At 41.1% G+C, this 7,520-nt stretch overlaps 1 long non-coding RNA gene across 1 annotated transcript; it reads right to left on the minus strand.

The window, feature by feature from the left end:
* Nucleotides 1-225: 225 nt before the first annotated feature.
* LOC132076428 (uncharacterized) lies at nucleotides 226-7,262 on the minus strand. The gene is made up of 3 exons (XR_009418909.1): nucleotides 7,106-7,262; nucleotides 5,899-5,999; nucleotides 226-831 (listed from the first exon to the last, which is right to left on the minus strand). It is a non-coding gene; the product is annotated as an uncharacterized LOC132076428 (long non-coding RNA).
* Nucleotides 7,263-7,520: the final 258 nt, after the last annotated feature.

The following is a 7,520-nucleotide window of genomic DNA, read 5'->3' on the forward strand; positions in this document are numbered from 1 at the left end:
ACCAAGTTTAAGCAAAAAACATAAGAAGTAAAAGTGAGTTAAAATAATAAAATCTCCTTCCCTGTGCAAACTTTTTTAACATAGAGTCCTGACAAGTCTTTGGGGAGTCCTGTTTTCATGTAGGTGCTGTGAGCCAGAGATTCATCAAGTAACACAATACACACAGTACAAACTTCAGCTCCATTATTCTTTCTAAGGAATGCTGAGAAATAATTTATCATGATCTCAGCTCTAAAAGCTTTTATTTCTTAAAAATAGTCTCCTCACATCCTTTAATTTTTTACTCGATGTCATTTCAGAGGTTCTCAGTAATCATTTCCTGGTTATTAGCAACTCTCAAGTGAGACAGAGTGTTATATACAAGGCTAAAATACAGGTAAAAATCATACATTTAAAATTAAATATCTATTTTTCATGTTTGCTCCTAAATCTTCCTTCACAATGAAAAGAAACCCCAAATACCTGTTGTTAAACACCCTGGACAGATGATACATTGAAAACTTTTTGAAGATTTTAAAAAAAAAAGTTCATGAGCATTTTCATGTCTAGGACTTCCAACATTTTTTTTCTTTTCCATCGCAAGAATTTCACTGAACATCACAGGTCAATCAAGTGTTTCAGTCTCTGGAGAAAGTGGAAGAAATCACTTGAAAATGGCTGGAAAAAATCTTGGTTCCAGAAGGAGTTTTGAAAAGGTGGAGTCAAGGTCAGCAAAGTGCTAAACGCTGTTCCCGACTCCCGCGATCCCTTGGCGATCCCGCTCCTGCAGAAGTTGATTGGAACAAGCCAGGCTCAGGATGCCTTGTCATTGACCACAGTGTGCCTGTTGGACTTGTTCAAAAAAGGAAATATTTTAGGGGAAGCCAAAGCACTCTTGTTTGCACAGCCTGGAAGAGGAAGAACAGATGCTCAATGCGTTAAAAGTTATAAATACGTTTGCTGCGATTTAAGTCATAAAGATGCATCAACACATAATTTTTTAAATCATTCCCAATTTCCTTTGGAGAGCTGAAGAGCTGGGCAACTTTTCTGTCTAATTGGAGGAAATAAAAGCCTTTATATCATAAAAATATTTAAAAACAGGAGTTAACCATAGAACAAAAGCATTTCTGAGTTGGGTTAGTCCAATTTTCTTATGAATTAAGCACAATAATCAAATTACTGAATGCTGGAGGTGACTCTTCTGTCAAGAAAATAAATATAATTATTGACCTGAATCCCGATAAAATTACATTCTCGTGTTCCAACTGGTCATTTTTATATTAAGAATAAGTTGGTGCAGGTAGAATTGATTATAAAAGAGAAAAGCTCTTGGGATCCACTGCACTGAAATTAAGCTCCACAAGCTCCTAGGAAAGCTGAACAAACTGACCAGGCTTGGGAGGCTTTGTGCAGGATGGGGCTGCTGGGAAAAAGAGAAAAGAGGATTTTAGGTTTCAAAAAATATCTTCCAAATAGATCAGGTCTCTTTTTAAAGCACTTGTTGGATTCCTAAGCTAGAAAGATGTTAATCTTCACTTATTTTCCCCTCTATGAATATATTTATTAATTTGACATATTCAGAACTAGTTCAGAATATTTTAGACTGCAGTGGTTGACCTTGCAAATACTTAATTGCACTAAAACTCTGATTTTAACACCAACTTACCTTCTTTTTAAATTTCAAGGTTTTTTTTTACTTCTGTAGATGATTAAAGGTGAAGTCATAGACATGAAATCGTTTCAAGACAAGAGATTAAATTTTTAAACTACAGAAACCTAATGTATAATGGCATAATTATAATCAGGGATCAATCAATACATTTATTTTTACATACATTTATTATATCTTTTCTAGACCCACACTGTAGCTTTCAACAATAATTTCAGAATTTTTGTTCCTAAGAATTTCAGGCAAAGTTCCAGAACACATTAAGAGAATGAAATACAAGAAAATTAATATTTTTCCTATACAAATAAATGTATGGTTTAATTAATTGGGGTCACTGGGATTTACCACATGAAAATGCACAAGCTGATACAAATTTAGGGATTCTACAAACTCTAAATTCTGAATTCCCCAAATGGAATTCTACAAAGACAACAACCCCTGAGGAGCTGCCTCAAAGTGTGAAACTTCACGTGCTGATGAAAAGTCAACTCTAACCTATCCAACAACTTAAGATAAGTAGGTTTAATGTTTGGCCTTGTTGATCTTAGAGGTCTGTTCCAACCTAAAAGATTCTGTGATTCCAAGAAGATGAGTTAATTAAGCTCATTTGTACCTATGTAGAACAGAGAAAAATTAAATGTAAGCAGTTTAGGATTTCAGGAAAAGAAAAAAGGAAAGTAGTGTTTGTCCAAACCAAATATGAGAAAGCTTATTTAGAGATTTTACAGACATATTAAAATGTATCTAATTTAGAATTTTACAAACATATTAGAGTATTTAAGGGTAGAGCTAAGGCTACAGATGCCAAATTGCCTTGAAAACTTCTCTCAGTGGAGATTTGAGCAGACGCTGCTCCTAAGAGCTCATATTTGTTTTCTTCTAGGACAATACACACACACTGGTAGAAAGGTGTATTCAAATGCAAAATTCATTCCAGGCTGATAGTTCTGATCTCCTTTAATCTTCCTCTCTTGATTAACAGTAAGGGCTTCTGTGAAGGACAATTGATGTGGTGCAATAGGTCGCCTTCTGGTCTCAACCTTGGCAGAGTAATCAGATACCTGGCAAGCTTAATAGAGGTCACTTAATGCAAAGATTAAAATTAACTGGAAGTCAATAAGGGAATAATAAAGGAAAATGATCACCCTGTTGCTCCTACTTTGTAAAAGTAAACCTCACATTGCAGGCCAGGAGTAAAAAAAAATGAAGTAGCAGGTGATCCAACAGGCCTTCAAAAGCCCTCCAGCAAACAATTTAATGATTTCAGGTACCCTTTAAACTAAGTGGCCAATCACTGTTAAATCCTTTGGTATTAATTGTAATAACACTGATCATGATGAACTCTTTTGGTATTAATGTGGATGTAACATATACGTTTTTAATTATAGAACAAGAAAATCCAATTACCCCTTTGCCTCATCAAAGTTCTTTGCTAGCTGCGACTGTTTAAACATACATTATGAAACATTCAAACTGAGGGAGGTTTTTGTGCAAAGCAAAGGCCAAATCCTGCTGGGTGCTGACCACTCCTAACTGGCAGAAATTCTGGGAGAAGGTCAGTGGGCCAAGCACCTCCTGCTCTTAGCAGGATCAGGCCTGGATAGAGCATGGAAAAAAGCAGGGAATGCATTGATCAGCTTTGGAAAGAGCCTTTTTAACAGGCAGAAAGAATTCATTTCTACAATGAAGCAGAACCTGCTCTGAACAGTTAAAATGATCATCAGGTGGGACAAAATTCACTCTGTAGAAAGAGGAGGAAAAATTGATGGCCTGAGCAAATTGCTTTGGTTTTATTCCATGTTGCACAGGCTGCAGTCTCCACGTTCTGTTCCTGGTCTCTGGGAAAACCTTGAATATAGGCTGGATATAGTGTTTAAAATTTAACTATTGGGAGATAGAAGCAGAAAAATTCAAGATCTAGAGTGAAGTCCTTTTTGAGCTGATATTCTGCTGTAAATAAAACCAGCTTCAGAAATGTGTAATCATGGGGTGTATCAGTCAGGTCCCATAAGCAGTGGGAGTCAGTAATCTTTTGGAGAGTGAGATCAGCCCATACTCAATGATGCCACTTCATTCATTAATCAAAACTAGGGAGGTTTGCTCAAATACATTTGTGGTTACCCCTTCCTAGAAATTGCCCAATTATGTTAAGATATTTAATTTTTTAAATTTTTTTGGCCACCCTGTCAGTTCAGTGTCATAAAAGCAAAATTTGCCAGAACATTTCCAGGAGAACTTCAGATCCTTGTGAAGAATCCAAAATATTACAGACCACTGCTGTTAGAGGGAACCTGTGAGGTATCCTCTCCTATTCCAGTTGAAAACTACCAGAAAATCATACTCAAAAGAAAATTTTTATGATACCTCCAGCAGATTAATCTCAGCACAGCTGTCCCAAAGGTGAGCTGTAGAAGGGGTAGAAAAGCTCAGTGCTTGCACATAGGAGTAGCGTCTGAGTAGGGACCAGGGGAAATACAGACCACTGTGGTATATAAATATACTTAAACAACAAATGCTTTTACAGCAAAATGGCTCTGTAATCATGTCAGATGGTAATTTGTAAGATATCACTGAACATTTACGAGATAATTGCCCAATTTCTATAGCTCCATTGCTACTGCAACCAGTTCATCACAAAAGGAACATTCAGAAGGAACAAAACCAAATATTCACAATGCTTTAATGCTACATGAGGCAGTATAGGACTAATAAAGATATTTTAAATGCATTAAATGTTGCTCTTTCTTTAAAAAATTACATTATAAAAACCTTTCTTAAACATTATTTGAATAAAGCCTCATTACTCACAGTCCAGAGAAGTTCATTAGGAAAAGATCACTTTGGAAAGCATTCAACTAACTAGCCTTTCTTCTCAGCAGTGAATTACATTAGCTACTTCCTAGTTATTTAAATCTTGAAATAAAAGATGTAAACGCTACAGTGACATCTTAAGATCATTGGTAAGGCAGGTCTTGCATGCACAAAAATGCCCAGCTGGTCCGGAGATAAAACAGATTGATAATTAGTTGCAAAATGTAACATTTCATCAGGAATATTTTGAATAATCCAATTTATCTTTGTCAGATATGCGGCACATATTTTTCCTTTGGAGACTCTTTGTTCTTTAACACAACATTATAATTTCAGCCTCCTAATTAACGCGCTCGTCGGTCGGCCCTGCCTTGATGTCCCGCCGCCGAGCGGGGGCCGGCGGGCCTGTGTGGAGAGAAGGTGGCTGCCCTGAGCCACAGGCCACCAGTGGCTCCCGCTGCTCCCACCACCCTACTGGGGCCCAACTGGTTTGATACTGGCGAGATCAAAGCCCGCGGCTGCCAGGGAGGAGGGCCTGGCTCTGCCACGCCGGCGGGGCCTGCGGAGCAGCTGGGATTGCTCAGCGCTCTCCAACAGGCTCCCAGAGCCTCGTCTTCCTAATTAACTCCTGGAAAACCGTCCTGGCCACGCTCAGGGCCTGCTGGTGCGGGGGTCCCAAAGCTGCTCTGCTGCCTTCGCCGTGGGTGGGTGCGTGAGGGATGGCCGGCCTTGCCGGGCGGCCTGAGGGGCGCAGGAGGGTGCGAGCACTCCTGGCACTGCTCCACTGCCATCTCCACTGGCTGGCACGAAGCGGTTCCGGCCTCATGTGTTGGCTTCAACTCTCTGGTAACCTCATGAAAGGGTTACCAGTGTTTGGAGCCCTTCCTGTGACCCTATTCTGTGTTTGCACAGCTCGGAGAAGCTCCTCACCACTTGTGGTGGGAACAGTGATGCTCCTCACAGGAGCACAGCATCTTCACATCTCCAGTTGAATGGGGCAGAGCTGAGCAAACCCAGCTGGAACCTCCAGGAACCAGGACAGGAACTTCCTATCTCTCCTTCACTGGTTCCTCTGCCTGAGGGAGGGGTGCCATGCAACAAATTCCAGCACAGATCCCACACTGAGCCCACTGCAACCCCAGTTAAATCCCCACTGTCTTCCACAGCTCCAAACAACAGCCCTGACATATCCCAGGGTATTTTTAAGGAAACCCTTCTTCCAGACACAGCCAGCACGGAGGTCAGGTTTACTCTAGAGATACCAAAGATTTGCTTTTGCACCTCCTGGGGAAATCCTGTCCAGCACAGCCTGATTCCCCAGCCCAGATCTGCAAATGCTGCCCCATCAAAAAACAGCTTAGAAACATAAGGAAGTTTCCAGCCAGATTTTAACAAAGTGGTTGTCTCAGAAGCAATAAAATAACCAAACATCTCACCTGGCAGAGAGAAGGCTGGAAGGTTTTCCACCAGCTTTTGTAATAAAACATTGTCTTTTTGTAATTCTTCCTCTGCTTCAGAATTTGTGTCCTCACTGACCCTATGGAAGGAGGTGCAAAGTGACCCTGGGTCAGCATGGCTGTGTCTGGGCTGACCAAGCATTTGTGACCTGCAACAACAACAATTTGTCCCCACCCCAGGTGCTTTAAACGTTCATCACCTTGTTGGTTTTACCTCATTCACTTCATTCAATAGGTGTATCTTCACGTGCAATGCTTTGACTTTTCAAATTTCAGCTGGTGTTTAGGAAAATAAAATAGTTTGGAGAGCTAGATGAAAGTTGTGTGCGAGTTTTTTGCCAAACTCTCTTCAATAAGAGATGGAAGTCATGTAGTCTTATCAGCCTGCACCTCTGATATGATAATGATATCTGTACCGCCCAGAAAGTAGGTCACACTAATTCTTCATAGCAGTTTTTGTAACCTACTCAGGGACTACAAGGCCAGCTATTCTAAAGATAATTCTGAATTTCTTTAATAAGATTTTATTGGATTCAGATAATTGATCCGATTATTGAAACCTGGGGAAAGCGCTATTGACCTGAATATATACATCAGTAATTCCTTTTTAAATGAATTTAGGTCATCACAAAGTTATTGCCTCTGCTTAATGTCAGGCAAGGTGCTCACCACAGGCCTGGCAAACAGACACAGCTCCCATGGTCCTGCCCTTCCCAAAATACAGGGGAAGCTCCTTCCTCCACCCTCAAGAGGGGTTGAGGAACTTGAAGCCTGAGTTAAGCACTTTGAGACTGCTCTGACTTTCACAATGAGGATCATTTCTTTTGATTTATTGAATTTTTTTCCCTTGTCTCTCTTTTTAGCCAGCATCAGGAGATGTCCAGAGTTTTGCAGGTGCCTTTTATTCTCCCCATCCATGGCAAGGAACAAGGTGGTCTTTAAGGTCCCTTCCAACCCAAACCTGTCTGTGAGTCTTTGATTTCATTTCTGATGTGCAAATATTTCTAATCAACCAATTCCAGACAACTCCAATTCCTTTTCCACCTTACTCTTTGTTTACTTTCCACACCATCATCTACACAGTGATATTTATTCCCACAGCACTGAGCCCAACCAGCCCTTCCACACTCCTCCTCGAGAAGGAGAAACCACTTGGAAGTAATTTTTAATTATGCCCATTACCCACCTTGCTCCCAGCCTATTGCAGTGTGAAGACACCAGTTCCACCTTCTGCAGACCCAGCAGATGTCCCTGGGAGGTGACAGGGAGAGTTTCAGAGCAGAGGATCCATGGCCATCCTGTCGTGGGTGGGTGGAAGAGCTCTGGCTGTGCTTCCTCTCCCGCCTCGCTGCTTCTCACACAAACACACACGGATAAAAGCTGTTCCTGGGAAGGAAAAAAAATGACATTTCCCCACTTCTTGCAGTTGATAAGTCTCAGCTGAGCGTGGCTGGGCTGCTCTGATTGCCTGGAGTGCCCTGCTGGCCGGGCTATTGCTGCCCCTATTTCCTTGCTCTAATGCAATGTGCCTGATGTGATCTCCCACGGCAGAGCTGGCAGGGCTGGGTGTGATGGAAATGCACCTGGAGACAAGGCTGGGA

This window comes from Ammospiza nelsoni, chromosome 8 (assembly GCF_027579445.1).
Source record: "Ammospiza nelsoni isolate bAmmNel1 chromosome 8, bAmmNel1.pri, whole genome shotgun sequence".
NCBI classification, from domain to species: domain Eukaryota; kingdom Metazoa; phylum Chordata; class Aves; order Passeriformes; family Passerellidae; genus Ammospiza; species Ammospiza nelsoni.